Below are 17,619 nucleotides of genomic sequence, written 5' to 3'. Positions count from 1 at the left end.
GGAGCTCCAACCTCAGCTCTCTGTCCCCACAGCCCTTCCCAGGCCAGGCCTTCAATAATTTCTCACCTGGATTCCAGCCTCCTAATGGGTCCCCTGCCTTTACTCTCTCCCTGCCTTAGCCCTTCCTCAGGAGACCCCCAGAGGGATGCATCAAAGTCACAAGTTCACAGATCTACGCAATAAAATCCAAAGCCCTTAGAGTTGATGTGTAAGAACTCTCTCCCATGTGGCAGTTTCAGGGAACATCCCAGGTAATTGGCCTAAAATTGTGCTTACCGCTTCTATCTCCTAGCTCATTGTATAGTTCCCAGGGTCTTAAAAGCTTGCCTGGGGCCCTCCATCACAATAATTGGTCTCTAATCACCTAGAGCAACAGAGGAAGGAAAGTGAGGGACAGATGGAGGAAATGGAATATGTGGCTAATTGCCCCCATGAACAACGACCTTCTTTGCCATGAGACCAAAAGAACTGGATGGTGACCAGCTACCATTACTGAACATTTTGATCAAAGATTCTTTTGACGAATCCTGATCAAAAGGGAAAAAATGCAGAACAGAATGTCAAATTCTCATTTTGAATCCAGACTTTATGGAGCCATAAAGGCTAGGTGAACCCCCAAAACTATGGCCCTGAGGTAATCTTTAAACCTTAAATAAAAAATATCCCCCCAAATCCTCTTAAAACCAAACAGTAGTTTAGCTTAGCTAGTAAAGAACGTCTGCCTTGAGCATTATGCTCTTTTAGGAACTATCTATATAGGATCGAACTGACAATAGCAACTCAAAAGATTAGATAAGAAACTTAGGGGCAGTGAGTTTATGTTAACGGGAGAGGAACAACTCAGAAGAGGAGGGTGAGAGTGGTTCCACAAGTCTAAAAATGTGATCAATGTCACTGAATTGTACGTGCAGAGACTGTTGAATTGGTGTGTTTTGTTGTTTATATTCTCAGCAACAAAATACAATAAATTACATAAAAAAGAACTCCTTCCCATAGTTGACCCCTTCCTATTATAGCTTAGTGGCTGAAAGAGTGGACTCTAGACCCAGACTATCTGGGTTTGAATCATGGCTGTTCTCAGAGGTTTGCTGTTGGGCAAACAAATCGTTCCTTGGTTAAAGCTCAGTTTCCCAGCCTGTAAAATGGGCATAATAGTAGTTCCCACCTTACAGGGCTGTTACGTGTTAATTCACAGAAAGCCCTTAGAACAGTCCCTGGTACATATCACACAGCACTTGAGTGGTACAAACAGTTAAGCATCCAATTACTAACCAAAAGCTTGGCTATTCAAACCCACCCATACACACCTCAGAAGACAGGCCTGGAAATCTTTTCCCGAAAGGTCACAGACTCGAAAACCCTATGAACGGTTCTACTCTGCACACATGGAGTTGTCACGAGTCAGAATCTACTGGGCCAGCAACTAACAACAACAACAATCATAGCTGTATCTCCCACACTTCCTCAGCACCCAAGCTTCACTCCCTCAGGCCACCAACACTATAGTCCTATTACACTGGGATCACTTTGAAATCGCCCCATGCCTGTGATCCTGTTCCCTGTTTCTGCTGCTCCCTTAGACTAGGCAAGCCCCCTGCCCCCAGCTCTGCCCACCTGTTGAAATGCCTGTCATCCTTCAAAGCTCAGGTCTGATGCAGTTTCCCTCTGAGCCCTCAGGCTCCCCCTCCTTTGTATCTCTACACCCTCTCCACTTCTACTCTCTCCACAACCTCCTAAGCTCACGCTAAAGTCACATCTGCATGGGCCATCCCCACCTCGACTGCCAGCTCCCAGAGGGCAAAGTCTGGGTATTTGCCTATTCGTTTGCTTGTTGTGGTAAATACATATGTAAAAATATTTGCCATTTCAGCACTCTTCACAGGTACAATACAGTGACTTTAGTTGTGATCACAGTGTTGTGCAGACATCACCATTACCCATTGCCAAATCTTCCATCACCCTTAGGAACTCCTTGGGCCTTTTTTATCTCCAAGTTCCTTTAGCACCTACCACGGAAGCTTGCATGTTGGAGGTGCACAGCAAATGCCCGTAAATTTCTTGCAGGCTTGAGCTGGTTAGACATAGAATGTGGACATGTGAAAAAATAATGAGACGTTACTTCTTCGTGGTCTAGGACCCACATACCTATAAAGAGAAAGGCCTGAGTAATTTTCCCAGAAACCTCAGAAGTAGGTTGGTCTGCTGGCCTCGGTCCACCCATTCCCCATCACACTACCTTGGGTTAACAAACCCCATAGTCCTGTTGTTTGCTTTGCAATCAGCATTCATCTGCCTTCCATTTCTTCCATAAGAGAAGTGCTAGGTGATGGAGAACAAACTTGAGAGCAGGCATCACTGACTTGGGGTGCAGACACCCTACGTGGTTCAGAAAACTTTGTGCTGTTCACACACAGGGCTCCAAGAAGTCAAGATGTTGGGTTACTTTGCTTATGACCAGATCCCATTGAATACAGGTAAGACCATGTATGTGATTGGAACTCAGAGAATAGAGCAAGGCCACTAACCCATGTATCCATAGGGACTGTGTTGGGCTGAATGTAATAGAATTCCCAAAATACTGGTTCTTTTTCCTTCATGTAACATAAGGAGCTATGGCCACTAACTGAAAACTCAGCAGTTCAAATCCATCAGCCACCCTTGAGAAACCCTATGGGGAAGTTCTACTCTGTCCTATAGGGTCACTATGAGTCAGAATAGGATTTGATTTGGTTTTTAACATAAATCCCCAAATCTGGTAGGCCAGAGCTTGTACGGTTGCTCCCCACCACTCCTTCAGTTTCCCAGGCTCTTTGTGCTCTGCCATACTTAGGGTCTGACTTGCATCTTCAAGGTAGCTGTGTGGTCTAAACATGATCACTGTGGCTCCAACCATCACGTTCTTATTCCAGACAAGGAAAGAGGGAAAGAGAGTAAGGAGCAAAAGGGCATATGTCAGTTGAGCCAGCCTCCTTCAAAGAATTTCCTCAGAAGTTCCTCCCAGCGACCTACATCTCTTCGGCCATACCTGTGATCTATGAACACCTTAGCTGCAAGGAAGTGTGGCAATGTAGTCTCTTTCTCTTTTTAACAAACAGAAATGTGTTTTCTCAATTAGGAGGCTAGAAGTCTGAATTGAAGGTACCAGCTCTAGAGGAAGGCTCTCTCTCCGTTGGCTCTGGAGGGAGGTCCTTGTCTCTTCAGCTTTTCCTTCCTGGTTCCTTGGTGATCTCCATGATGCATAGCATCTTTCTTCCCCCAGTTCTCGGAAATATAGTGTCTTAGCTGGCACACTGCTGCCCGAAATAATATTGGGATTCTGTTAGTATAAAAAAGGGAGGAGTGAAGACTGAGTGGGCAGTTAGCTGTCTCTGCCATACTTGGGATAATCAAGGAAGGCCTCATGGAGGAAATGGGTGTCAGAAAGGAGCCCTGGTGGTACAACAGTTAAGTACTCAGCTACTAACTGAAAAGTTGGCGAATTGAACCCACCCAACGGCTACATGGGAAGTAGACCTGGTGATCTGCTCCCGTGAAGATTACAGCCTAGAAAACCCTATGGGGCAGCTCTACTCTGTCATATGGGGTCATTGGTGGTACAAAGGTTAATGTGCTCAGCTGTTAACCAAAATGTTGGGGGTTTGAATCCTCCACAGACACCTCAGAAGAAAGATTTGGTGGTCTACTTCTGAAAAATCAGCCATTGAAAGCCCTATGGAGCACAGGTCTACTCTGACACACATGGGGTCACCACCAGTCAGAACCGACTTGATGGTAACTGGTTTTTACTGATTTTAGGATTCAGGTGGGGGAGGGAAAGCATCTCCTGGTATCCTCACACGTAAGCAAGCAGTTCTGCTTCCCATTTTAGAGAAAAGAAAAACAAAACCTGAAGCTGCTCAGTAACTTAGTGTCACGCAGTCCATAAATGACAGTCTAGGTTCAAGCTCCAAAGACCACCAGGCCCCCTCTCCCCAGCAGGCCCCCTTCTCCCCACCAGACCCCCTTCTCCCCACCAGACCCTCTTCTCCCCACCAGGCCCCCTTCTCCCCTCTAGGACACCTCCCCAATTTCAGTGTGTGTGGAGAGGATGGAAAGGGGAAAAGATCCAGCAGATGCTGTTGTGTTTCCAGGATGGAAGCCAGCAGGGCTCTAGGCCTCAGAAAGAAAGAGGAATGGAGACTATGTGGGAGTTTTTGATTATATGGATATCTTATTTATTTGGGGGCTACTTTCCAAAAGGATTTAATGTCAGAAAGAAGGAGAGAGAAAGAAAGAAAGGAAGGAAGAAGGGAGGGAGGGAGGGAAGGAGGGAGGGAGGGAAAAAGAGAAAGGAAAGAGAGAGAGAGAAAGACAAGTCAAAGCATAAACATGAAATAAAAGTTAAAAATCAAATGGAAAACTGGAGACATTTTTAAGCCTTGAAAGCACCTTTTGCTGGGGACCCAGAGGCAGGGCAGGGCAGGGCAAGGGGTGGGAGACCAACCCAGGCAGAGAGCACAAGTAGTGGGTGCTCAGGACTAGGCCCTCCTCTCCCCAGTAGCAGAGTCTGCACCTGTCAAGAGCTGGCTGAGGCTGCTCTGTGTCCCAGGAACATTCTCACACAGGGCGGGGTGGCTGCCTGAAGCCACGTTCCTATCTGCTGGGTCACCTGCATGGCTGAACAATGCAACTCCTTCCCCACGCCCCGGAGGGGTGTCCTGAGACAGGGAAATCCTAGGGCCTCAGGTTTCATCCCAGACTTGGTGGCTCAGGGGAGTGAAACACACACGGGGTTGCCTGGCAGCGGCTGAGAGGCACCTCTGGCCAGGACCCCGGACAGCACACAGAGCAGCTTGAAGGCCAGATGTACCTGTGCCCCTTAGGAGCAAGCGAATCTGACTCTCACTTCCCTCACCTGAGAGCAGGAAATAATTAATCCTACCTCACAGGACTTTAACCCAGACCAGGAAATGAGGTACATAGAGAGCCTGGGTCCTGCTAAGAGCTTTAAAAAATGTAAACTGCTAATTTCCTTAGTGTAGTTATTATCACTGTTGTTGTCGGGTAGGCTGTAGCACCATTACCTAAACTCTGGAATATAGAAGAAGGGACAGCCTATTGGGGTTGGGGGAGGCTGGGATGACCAGTTAGTTCCATATCAGAGAGAAGATGAAGACAGACCCTGACCTCAATCAATTAACACACAGAATATTTGGAAATGGGAGCCAGAACAACCATATTCCAGCCCTTTGTGAATCTATTCGTGCGCAGAGATTCGTTCCACGCCTGTGTGCCCCGAATGGTTCTAAGTCCTCTAACAAATGTGGGAGAAGTACAAACCCAGCTAATCGAAACTTTGGGGAGCTTGTGGTAGGCAGATTCTCTGGACACCCAAACATTTACCACGGTGCCCTACAAAGCTTAAGCATTTTTTTAAAAATGCTAAACATTTTGGATGGAAACATCTTTAAACACACTACATCCACCCCTGGTGTCTTAGAGGCTATTGCACACAATGTCATTGTGAACGTCATCTACTCAGTGGTCCTATAATATGATGACAGCCTTGGGGTTGTTGGGATATGGGTGGCTGTTTGGTCCCACACTATATGGTCTTGAGACTCTACTTTTTTTACACCTGCCTTTGTACTTTTTCTAGTAGCCCCCCACCCCCACACCCCAGTCAGGCTTTGCATGTTTTCTAGGTGACCACACCACTGTCAGGCTTCTGTGTGTTCACTTCCCTGCCCTCTTAGCCTCCCTATAGCAGCCCTTCTCTGGCTTACACATCATTGCTTCCAATCTGCTATAAATTTGGAGACTTGACATAAATGGTTCATCTATTTATGTCCTGGTGGGGCAGTGGTTAAGAGCTACAGCTGCTAACCAAACGGTTTGCAGTTCAAATCCACCAGCTGCTCTTTGGAAATCCTATGGGGCAGTTCTACTCTCTTCTATAGGTTCGCTATCAAGCCAATATCCACTCGACGGCAACAAGTTTGGGTTTTTTTTTTTTTTTTTTGTAATTATAGTTCATTTCATCCCCAAAAGGAATTAAGGGGGCTATTACAATATATTAAGTACCTACTATGTTTTTTTTTTTTATGGCACTTAGAGTGAGGAGAAATAGTTGCAAATATCCATTAATAACCTGAATGTGGAATGTATGAAGTACTAATCTAGTAAAATTGAAAGTCATCAAAAATGAAATGGGATGCAAAAACATAGATACCCCAGGCATCAGTGAGATGAAATGGACTGATACTGGCCATTTTGAATTGGGCGATCATGTGGTCTACTATGCCGAGAGTGACACACTCGGCATTTCTCAAGCTGAAAGAGCCGAAGAAAAAAATTCTATGGGCAAAATATTGAACGACTCAGGAAGCATCAAAAGAAGATGGAAGGAATACACAGAGTCAATGTACCAAAAAGAATTGGTCGATGTTCAACCATTTCAGGAAGTAGCATACGATCAAGAATAGACAGTATTGAAGGAAGAAGTCCAAGCTGCACTGAAGGGATTGGTGAAAAACAAGGCTCCAGGAGTTGATGGAATACCAATCAAGATGTTTCAATGAACAGATGCAATGCTGGAAGCCCTCACTCGTCTATGCTAAGAAATTTGGAAGACAGCTACCTGGCCAACTGACTGGAAGAGATCAATATTTGTGCCCATTCCAAAGAAAAGTGATCTAAAGGAATGTGGAAATTATTGAACAACATCATTAATATCAGCTGCAAGTAAAATTTTGCTGAAGATAATTCAAAATCGGTTGCAGCAGTACATCAACAGGGAACTGCCAGAAATTCAAACCAGATTCAGCAGAGGCTGTGGAACGAGGGATATCACTACTCATGTCAGATGGATCCTGGCTGAAAGCAGAGACTTCCAGAGAGATGTTTCCCTGTGTTTTAATGACTATGCAAAGGCATTTGACTGTGTGGATCATAACAATTTATGGATAACAATGAAAAGAATGAGAATTCCGAAACACTTAATTGTGCTCATGCAAAACCTGTACATAGACCAAGAGGCAGTCATTCAAACAGAACAAGGAGGTACTGCATGGATTCAAATCAGGAAAGGTGTGTGTCAGGGGTGTATCCTTTAACCATACTTATCAAATCTGTATGTTGAGCAAATAATCCGAGAAGCTGGACTATATGAAGAAGAACGGGGCATCAGGATTGGAGGAAGACTCATTAACAACCTGCGTTATGCAGATGACAACCCTGCTTGCTGAAAGTGAAGAGGACTTGAAGCGCTTACTGGTGAAGATCAAAGACCATAGCCTTCAGTATGGATTGCGCCTCAACATGAAGAAAACAAAAATCCTCACAACTGGACCAATAAGCAACTCATGATAAACAGAGAAAATAATGAAGTTGTCAAGGATTTCATTTTACTTGAATCCACAATCAACACCCATGGAAGCAGCAGTCAAGAAATCAAAGGCCATATTGCATTGGGCAAATTGGCTGCAAGAGGTCTCTTTTAATGTGTTAAAAAGCAAAGATGTCACCTTGAGGACTAGGCTGTGCCTGACTCAAGCCATGGTATTTTCAGTCATCTCAAATCCATGCAGAAGCTGGACAATGAATAAAGAAGATTAAAGAAGAATTGATGCCTTTAAATTATGGCATTGGCGAAGAATATTGAATACACCAGGGACTGCCAGAAGAGTGAACAAATCCATCTTGGGAGAAATAGAGCCAGAGTGATCCTTAGAAGCGAGGATGGCAAGATTTTGCCTCATGTACTTTGGACACGTTATCGGGGGACCAGTCCCTGGAGAAGGACATCATGCTTAGTAAAGTAAAGGGTCAGAGAAAAAGAGAAAGATCCTCAAGGAAATAGATTGACACAGTGGCCGCAACAATGGGCTCAAACATAGCAATGATTGTGAGGATGGTGCAGGACTGGACAGTGTTTTGTTCTGTTGTACAGAGGGTCGCTGTGAGTCGACGGCACCTAACAACAACGTGTCAACCATTTTACCAGCCATTTTACAACCATTATTTTATTTTCACAACAGCTCCTTGAACGCGAAATTTTTATCTCCCTTGTATAGATGTGTGACCTGGGGCCCAGAGTGTTTAAGCAACTTGCCCAAACTCACACAGCTGCCAGTGAGTGGCCAGGCTGGAGGGTCTCCACCTTGGCGAACAGGAGAGGGAGGAGCTGCGGAAGCTGTAGGGGATAGGCTGGGTGGGGCCACTCTGGCCAAGGCGGGGGAGCAGAGGTGGGGGGCCAGGTGACACCATGAGTTACCGCACTGGGTGACAGCAAGCCTAGCGACTCCACTGACTCTGGGCTGGGGGAGGGCATGGGTGGCAGGCAGCCTGCCTCTCCCAAAGAGCAGACGTACATACCAAGGCCAGATGACACCCTGTGACATAGCAGCTTGGTAGGGGAAAGCTGGTTTTGAGTCCAGAATCTTCGTTGGAGAAATTCTAGAGCTGGTGCCTCTGAGAAAATCCTTTCATACAGAGATTCTTTCCTGGAAGGAGCATAACTGAAATTACAGCCAAAGCAAGAAAGAGCATCCCAGCAGGGCCTGATTCTGCTAAGTAATGCTTGCTGAGTCTTTGTGACTAAAACCTTAGGAGAGAAACTCTCCCCTCACATGACTTACTGATTTCATGTGACAGGGTAGTTTCTGTTTGTTTTGGTTCTCTATCAGAAAAAAAAAAAATCTGAGCTCAGCTGGGGTGTGGGGGGCGGGGAATCCCATCTCCCACGTGATCACAGCTGACTTGGGGCGAGGCATTTCACCGGGTGATATCACAACCTTGCTGATTGCCCAGGTGTTTCATGGCCTCCAGGGCTGACTCACAACTTAGATCATTTCTGAGGCTTGGATCTTAATTTGTTTGTTCTTAGTTAATAGTCAATCAGGATTGGGGGCAGAGGGGAGAGGTTCTTGAGACAACTAGACAGCGAATGTGTCCTACAGAGAGCTTGGCAGGATTTGGACCTGGGCCCCCGGTGGTCCCCTGCCCCAGAAGTCATCTCAGGTCTTCTGGTCTGAGACCCCGAGGCTGAGGACTCACCAGTATCCAGCCCCTCTTTCATACTTCAGATTCCTAACCTCGTCACCTCCTCCTCTTCAGCCTGGGTTCCCCTCTTTCCCCTGCTTCTGGCCTGGAGTCAGAGCCCAGTCTTCCCACCTGCCCACCTATTTTGTGTCCACGGGTAAGTCGCTAAGTCCCTTCACACTGCTGTGGAGGGCACCCATCACCTTGCTGAAGAGAACAAGGCTGACAGATAGACTTCCCCAAGCACCCAGAGGCAGCTACCTACCCAGTCCACTCACTCACTGCCTTCTAGCACACCTTCACTCTATGCTCTCAATCTGCCTACCTCTCAGGTGTGAATGGGTCCCATCCTCCCAACTGCAGGATGAAGGCTGAGACCACCTGAGCTTGTGAAGGGCCCATCACCCCATTGCTCCACCAACACCAGTTACCATCAAGTGGGTTCCCACTCACGACGGCCCATGGGTATTGGAGTGGAACTTTGCTCCACAGAGTTTTCAAAGACTGATTTTTCAGAAGTAGGTTGCCAGGCCTTTCTTCCAAGGGTGGACTTGAACCTCCAGCCTTTAGGTTAACATCTGAGCATGAAAGCAGTTTGCACAACCCCATTGCTGTAGTCATTCTCATGCTTGAGACAGCATCAGAATCACTTTAGGGCTTGTTAAAACACAGATTGCTGCCCCTCCTCTCCACTTCCAACGTTTCTGATTCAGGAGGCCTAGGGTGTAAGCAAAAGGAAGAAATGATGACATAAAAGAGCTGAACAGAAGATTTCAAAGGGCAACTCAAGAAGACAAAGTATTATAAAAAAAATGTGCAAAGACCTGGCATTAGAAAACCAAAAGGGGAGAACATGCTCAGCATTTCTCCAGCTGAAAGAACTGAAGAAAAAATTCAAGCCTCAAGTTGCAATACTGAAGGTTTCTACGGGGATAATATTGAACAAACCGGGAAGCATCAAAAGAAGATGGAAAGAATACACAGAATCACTCTACCAAAAAGAATTTGTCAATATTCAACCATTTCAGGAGGTAGCATGTGATCAAGAACTGATGGTAATGAAGGAAGAAGTCCAAGCTGCACTGAAGACATTGGCAAAAAACAAGGCTCCAGGAATTGACAGAATACCAACTGAGATATTTCAACAAACGGATACTGCACTGGAAGTGCTCACTCATCGATGCCGAGAAATTTGGAGGACAGCTGCCTGGCCAACCGAATGGAAGAGATCCATATTTGTACCCTTTCCAAAGAAAGGTGGCCCAACAGAATGCGAAAATTATCAAACAATATCATTAATATCATGCACAAGTAAAATTATGCTGAAAATCATTCAAAAGCAGTTGTAGCAGTACATTGACAGGGAACTGCCAGAAATTCAAGCTGGATTCAGAAGAGGATGGGGGGAACAAGGGATATATCACTGCTGATGTCAGATGGATCTTGGCTGAAAGCAGAGACTACCAGACAATGTTTACCTGTGTTTTTCATGGACGATGCAAAGGCATTCAACTGGGTGGATCATAACAAATTACGGATAACATTGCGAAAAATGGGAATACCAGAACACGTAATTGTGCTTATGAGGAACGTGTACATAGATCAAGAGGCAGTCATTCTAACAGAACAAGGGGATACTGCATGGTTTAAATTAAGGAAAGGTGTGCGTCAGGGTTGTATCCTTTCACCATACTTATTCATCTGTGTGCTGAGCAAATAATCTGAGAAGCTGGACTATACGAAGAAGAATATGGCATCAGAATTGGAGGGAAACTCATTATCAACCTGTGTTATGCAGATGACACACCTCGATTGTTGAAAGTAAAGACAGCTTGAAGCACTTACTGATGAAGATCAAAGACCACAGCCTCCAGTATGGGTTACACCTCAACATAAAGAAAACAAAAATCCTCACAACTGGACCAATAAGGAACATCATGATAAACGGAGAAAAGATTGAAGTTGTCAAGGATTTCATTATACTTGGATCCACAATCAACACCCATTGAAGCAGCAATCAAGAAATCAAAAGACGCGTTGCACTGGGCAAATTTGCTGCAAAGACCTCTTTAATGTGTTAAAAAGCAAAGATGTCACCTTGAAGACTAAGGTGAGCTCGACCCAAGCCATGGTGTTTTCAATCACATCATATGCATGTGAAAGGTGGACATTGAGTAAGGAAGGCTAAAGAAGAGTTGGCCCCTTTGAAATATTGTGTTGGTGAAGAATATTGAATACAGGTAGCATGGACTGCCAGAAAAATGAACAAACCTATCTTGGAAGAAGTACAACCAGAACACACCTTGAAAGCTAGAATGGCGAAACTTTGTCTCACATACTTTGGACATGTTATCAGGAGGGACCAGTCCCTGTAGAAGGACGTCATGCTTGGTAAAGCAGAGGGTCAGTGAAAGGGCAAGACCTTCAACAAGATGGATTGACACAGTGGTTGCAACAGTGGGCTCAAATATAACAACAGTTGTGAGGATGGCGCAGGACCAGGCAGTGTTTCGTTCTGTTGTGCATTGGGTTGCTATGAGTCAGAACCGACTCGACAGCACCTAGCAACAACATCAAGGTGGGTTCTGAGAATTTGCACCTCTAACAAGTTTTCTGGTGATGCCATCACTGCTGCCTCAGAGACCACTCTGAGAATCACTGCTGCCTGTAGGATTTCCAAGGAGCAGCTGGTGGATTTGAACTGCCAACCTTTCGGTTAGCAGCCGATCTCTTAACCACTGCACCACCAGGGCTTCCTAAATGAAATAGCTCCTGGACAAAGCTCAGTGATTTACCCAAAAGGTGTGCGAGGCAGTGATGTACAGAAACTGTCACACTGGCCCCCGAGGGTTAGCAACTTGAAATCAGCCACGTGGGGAGTATTTACACTCCGGAAATCAGCAGGTGTTACAAACCAGGCTTCCCCCTCCCTCCCCATCCCCAGAACTGGTTATTAAAATTAACCAGCTCGCCACTGGATAAGAGGGTGGCATTTCTCTTCCTCTGTGTCCTGAAGTCCGGGGTGCTGTGCCACAGAAACATGGCAGGAAGATCAATCAGAATTCTCTGTGCCTCAGTTTCCTTGTCTGTAAATTGGAAACGATAACAACATCTACCTCACTGGGCTGCAAGAATGAAATAAGAAGGTACTTGTGAATCACTTAGCATAGTGTCCAGCATATTGTTGGGCGGCGAGCATCTGTTTCCCTGACCTGATCAGCTCATTATAGCCACCTCCAAGCCCAGCCCCTATTGTGGTGGCACCCGAGGAAGGGGGAGCAGCTACAGTGCCAGTGCCTGGCGGGGTGGCCCAGGACCATTGGCTTCACCCCCTGCTCCAGGCTGTGTCCTCTGCCTCTCGCCTCCCTTAGGCTCAGCTTCCAATGTCCCGAGAGCTCTGCAGCATTGTTCCTCCAACACTGCAGAGCAGGGCTGCGACTTCTCCCAGCGTGGAAACCCTAACTTCTCTGGTCTCCCGGGGGTGCTCCCAACCAGCTGTGCTGAATGAAGAAGGTGGGCTTCTGGTCTATTACATCGCCAGGAAGCCAAATGCGAGGCTTCTTTGCACTTTGTGATCTATGTTTAGAGCTGCCCAAGAAAGACGTTATCAGACTTGTTGCTAGCTGCCATCAGGTTCGCCCCCGACCCATGGCAACTCCATCACAACAAGAGGAAATGCTACCTGGTCCTGCATCAGCCCATGATCAGTTGCTAATCGAACCATTGTGGTCCATGGGGATTTCATTGGCTGATGTTCCAAAGTAGACCTCCAGGCCTTTCTTCCTAGTCTTAGTTTGAAAGTTCTGCTGAAACCTATTCAAGATCATAGCAACACACAAGCCTCCACTGAGAAACAGGTGCTGAGTGTGCAGGACGCGTATCCACTGAGAACTGAACCGAGATCTGCCTTGCGGAAGGAGAGAATTCTACCACCGAACAACTAATGCTGCCAAATGTCGGTCAGACCTTAGGGCTTTAACAGTTGATCCAACTAAAACCGGATCTAAGGGACTCAGGAAAGCCTACATTCACCTGTCTTCCCTAGCAATGTACGGAATACTTTTACCCCCAAGAAGCTCGTAATGTGGTTGGGGGAAGAAAATGAATGCGCATTAAAAAAAAATCAAGTGCAGAACAAAATTAAATGGTGTGGTGCTTACTGATTGCAACAGGACCCTGTGGCTCAGAGAGCTGATTGTCCATCAGAGAATTCACGGGGAAGCCAGGAGACCAGAGCCGGTGGGGGGATTCAGATCCGTGGAGAAAAGGTTGAAGAGAATTCCAGAGATAGGAAACAGCATGAGTGAAGGCGGGAAAGGAGGGAGTCACCTGTGGACACACAGAACGGGAGGACAGGACTGACCAGAAGTACAAGAAACAGGAAAATGAGATGAGATTGCAGAGAGAGCGTGCATGTGGGTCAGGCGGTGCCTGTAGGGAGGAGAAATTATGGGGTCTGTGTACACCCAGCCCCAGGAATTCAGGGTGGCAGGAATGGCGGAAGGAGAGTGACTGTTTTTGGCATGGTGAGGGAGAGGGAGCGGTGGTGGGGTGGGGAGCCCGGAAATTTTCAGCAAGTGCCGCTCACCAGCAGCCACGAGAGATTGCCCTAGCCATTTAGTGCTGCTATAACAGAAGGAGCCCCTTGTGACGCAGTGGTTAAAATGCTCCGCTGCTAACCGTAAGGTCAGCATTTGGAAACTATCAGCAGCTCTGTGGGAGAAAGATGTGGCAGTCTGCTTCCGCAGAGATTTACAGCCTTAGAAATCTTATGGGGTCACTGTGAGTTGGAATTAACTTGATGGCAGTGGGCTATAACAGAAATACCACAAGCGGATGGCTATACAAACAGGAATTTTTTCTCTCACAGTTTAGGGAGGCTAGAAGTCTGAATTCAGGGTGCCAGCTCCAGGGAAAGGCTTTCTTTCTCTGTCATTTCTGGGGGAAGGTCCTTGTCATCAATCTTCTCCTGGTCTAGGAGCTTCTCAGCGCAGGGACCCTGGGTCCAAAGGATGCTCTTTGCTCCTGGTTCTTCATTCTTGGTGGTATGAGGTTCCCCATATCTCTCTACCTGCTTCTCTCCTTTTATCTCAAAAGAGATTGATTCAAGATACAACCTAATCTTATAGATTGAGTCCTGCCTCATTAACATAACTGCCTCTAATCCTGCCTCAATAACATCATAGAGGTGGGATTTACAACACATAGGAAAATGGTGGACAATCACATAATACTGGGAATCATGGCCTAGCCAAGCTGACACACATTTTTGGGGGGACACAATTCAATCCATAACAGAGGCTGAGTTTTCTTATGCATTAGCTGACTTGGGAGTCAGGGGAGCCCCTCTTCCCCTCAGGCTCCTGCATCCCTCTACAGCAGTGGCAAGGTCTCCAATCCAACAGAGACAGAGCCATCTGCTCCTCTATGTGCCTGAGGTGGCCAGTCCCCATCACAGTCCCTGGGGAGGCATGGAGGGTTCTGCACAGGAAATGGCAGGATTCAACGTCTTGACAAACATTTGAGGAGCCCTGGTGGTGCAGTGGTTAAGAGTTTGGCTGCTAACTAGAACGTCAGCGGTTCAAATCCACCAGCCGCTCCTTGGAAGCTCTGTGGGGTGGTTCACTCTGTCATATAGGATCGCTGTGAGTTGGAACCGACTTGACCACACCTAATAGCAACAATAAGGTGCAAAGCGCTGTGGGGAATACAGAAAAAAGTGAAGCAGAGTTCCTGCCCCTCAAGGACCCTCTGTCTAGGGGAAGACAGCAGACTTGGGTTGGTAACACTGATGAAAGATCAAATGGGGTACCTGTTAACAGGGGTGGGCTCTAGGGGTAGGGGTGGAGGGGCTGGGGGGATGGAGGGATGAGGGATGGGAAGAGGAGGGATGGAGGATGGGGTGGAGGGATGGAGGGTGAAGAGGATTAAGCCTGACTGAGAGGACCGCGGAGGGCACGTCTGAGGATGCCATGGGGCATGCACCATCTCAGCGAATGGGTGGGAATCTTCGGGCGCTGAAGGGCTGGAGGGTCTACTGGGGGGAAGAGGATCCTGGTAAGGAGCAGAGTAAGCACAGAGCAGAGATGGTGGGGCTTGCGGTCAGCCCCCAGAAGTCAGCAGACTTGCATGAGGAGACCACGGGGCGTGGGGGGTCCTCGCCCGAGAGAGGCTCTGGATAGAGGTGAGGGAGGCTGTGGTAGATGCCAAATGCCAGGTATGGAGAGGTCAGGAGAAAGGGCTTAGAGGGCAGGCTCTCTGAGCACCTGCCTGAGGGATGAGACAGGCCCAGCACTAACAGTTCCCAGGCTAGTGAGGAGGCGGGAAAACAAACACTGTAGGAGCACAGAGGAGGAGTGATGGCCTCTGCCTGGGACCTGAGGAAGCGGGGGCTGGGAAGACTGCGGAAGGTCCCTGGGTTGAGGGAAAGGTGGGGTTTCAGGCAGAAAAATCAGCATGAGAAAGGGGTTGATGTTAGAAAGGGACAAGGCCCAGGCAGGGAAGAGCAAGCTGATGTGTTTGGAGCTGTGGAGCCTGTGAGAGAGAGAGAGCAGACAGGAGCCCTTCACTCCTTCACCTTTCCTCACAAGAGGCTACTCTTCTGTGGTGAGGAGCACCAGGGGTTCTGAGCAGGGCCACTGTGACCACAGCCATGTGTTCTGACCACTGTGAGGAGGATGGGGGGAGGGGACATACCAGGAGGCACGGGCCAGTCGGGTGGTGGTAATGGCCCTCACCAGAACCTGGGCAGTAGACAGGGAAGGTGGAGGTATTTGTGAAGACACTCTGGGCCACAGCCAAAGTCCTTGGCTGCCAGTGGGGTGGGAGGAGTGAAGATGAAGGCAGAATTGCAGGAGGCAGCAGGATTTCCTGGTTATTGAGTGGGTTAGCCAGTCACCAAGAAAGGAAACACAAGAAGATAAGCAGATCTGCAGGGCAGGACGTGAGCTATGTTTCCGACATTTTGAGTTTGAAATGCCATCTGGATGGTGACATCCAACAAGTAGCAGAAAATACTGGATGTTAGGACAGAGATCAAAATCTTGAGAAACACTAGTTCTTGGGAAGAAAGCAAGGATAGAACCAAGAGAACCCCTAGGAGGAGCTACAGTGGCCACATGTGAGAAGATGGCCTAGGGTAGGGGCCGTGAGGCAGGGAAGGGGGGGCCCCACATGAGAGACTCATATGGAAGGAGGTTCCACAGAAGTTGGCGACAACCTGGATGTAGAGAATTTAAACCTGGAATGTCAGCGTTTTAGGGAAGAGAAGACATTTGGTTGGGGAAGGGAGGATAAGGTGATTTTGGACTTGAACCTATTTAATCTTAGAGGGAGTCCCCGGTGGTACAAACAGTTAAGTGTTGGGCAGCTAACCAAAAGGCTGAAGATTCCAGTCTATCCAGAGGTGCCTTGGAAGAAAGGCCTGGAGATCTATTTCCAAGAAAATCAGCCCCAGAAAACCCTAGGGAGCACAGATCTACTCTGACACATGTGGGGTCACCATGAGTGGAAGTCAACTCAATGGCAACTGGTTTGGACTTTTGGTTTTAATCTTAGGGGATGGGGGACGTTGACGTTAAGGTGTCTGAGCCCCACGCCGTCCACAGATACACACTGAAGGGCTGGAGAGCCGAAGAGCGTCAGACAGAGGGCAGCTTGTAAGAGAGCCCAGTCCCTGGCCCCAGCTGTCCTCGGTGACCCCTCATGTGTCAGTGAGGGGGCGCCATTCTCAGGCTTGCTGGGGAAGTGGAGGGCTCTGATTCACTCCACAATGCCCGCCCCCTCCCAGGCCCCTCCCAGACCCCCACCCTCACCGTTTCCAGTATTGCCCACAGTGTCCAGGACAGGGCCCACGTGTGGAGGGGCGGCATATCCCACAGACAAGGTGCTCCCTTGCAAGAGATCCTATTTCTTCCCAGCAGGAATTTGGGCCTGATTCAACTGGCACAGGCTGTGATCTCCCCAGACTTCCCGGTTCAGACCAGGTTTTTCAACCCAGGTGGCAGTGGGCTCCCCCTGGTTATTTACATAATCTGCTTAAAATAGGTGAGATACCTGGGATTCTGGGTGAAGGAGCAGTGAAGGATTGTTTTTATCTGGACGTGCTCAGCCCACCTGTCTCAGCGCCTCCATGTTATCCAGTGTTTCCTAGTTCCCATGGAGACAATCACAGAGCCAGCTTTGTTATTGCTCTGGAGAGAAAAGGGAAGGGCCTCCGTGTGAGGACTGACTTCCGTCCATGCAAGCAATGAGTCACCCACCTGAGGTGATGTGTCCACAGGGTCACTTCCCTGTGGTCTGAGGCTCCCATTGCCCTGCCCTCTTTGGCAGGAGGCTGGTCTCCTGTCTGCATCTGTCAGGAAGTGTGCGTAACAGGGCACCCTGACATGCCACGTCCTGCCCTGGGCACTGCAGGCTGGCTAGCGGGGTGGGGAGGGTGCTTTCAAAGGGAGCGCAGTCCTGCCTGCAGAGGGTAAGAGTTCATCAGGGCACAGGGTCATTGTCCTTTCAGAGCACACATGCATGTTCACAGACTGTTTCTAGGGCCACTAAGTCAGTTGGCTTCTGTGGGCCTCCGTCTCCTTATGCGTAAAATGG

General features: G+C 47.9%; 1 long non-coding RNA gene across 1 annotated transcript in view; it reads right to left on the bottom strand.

Moving 5' to 3' along the window:
* Window positions 1-17,165, bottom strand: part of LOC126067025 (uncharacterized) — a 55,558-nt gene extending 38,393 nt beyond the window's left edge. Inside the window, exon 1 of the long non-coding RNA XR_007515307.1 lies at window positions 17,077-17,165. This is a non-coding gene — a long non-coding RNA (uncharacterized LOC126067025). The remainder of the gene's footprint in view (window positions 1-17,076) is intronic.
* Window positions 17,166-17,619: the final 454 nt, after the last annotated feature.

The sequence above is a fragment of the Elephas maximus genome, chromosome 24, assembly GCF_024166365.1.
Source record: "Elephas maximus indicus isolate mEleMax1 chromosome 24, mEleMax1 primary haplotype, whole genome shotgun sequence".
Lineage (NCBI taxonomy): Eukaryota > Metazoa > Chordata > Mammalia > Proboscidea > Elephantidae > Elephas > Elephas maximus.
This window is presented reverse-complemented; position numbering and strand designations above follow the sequence as displayed.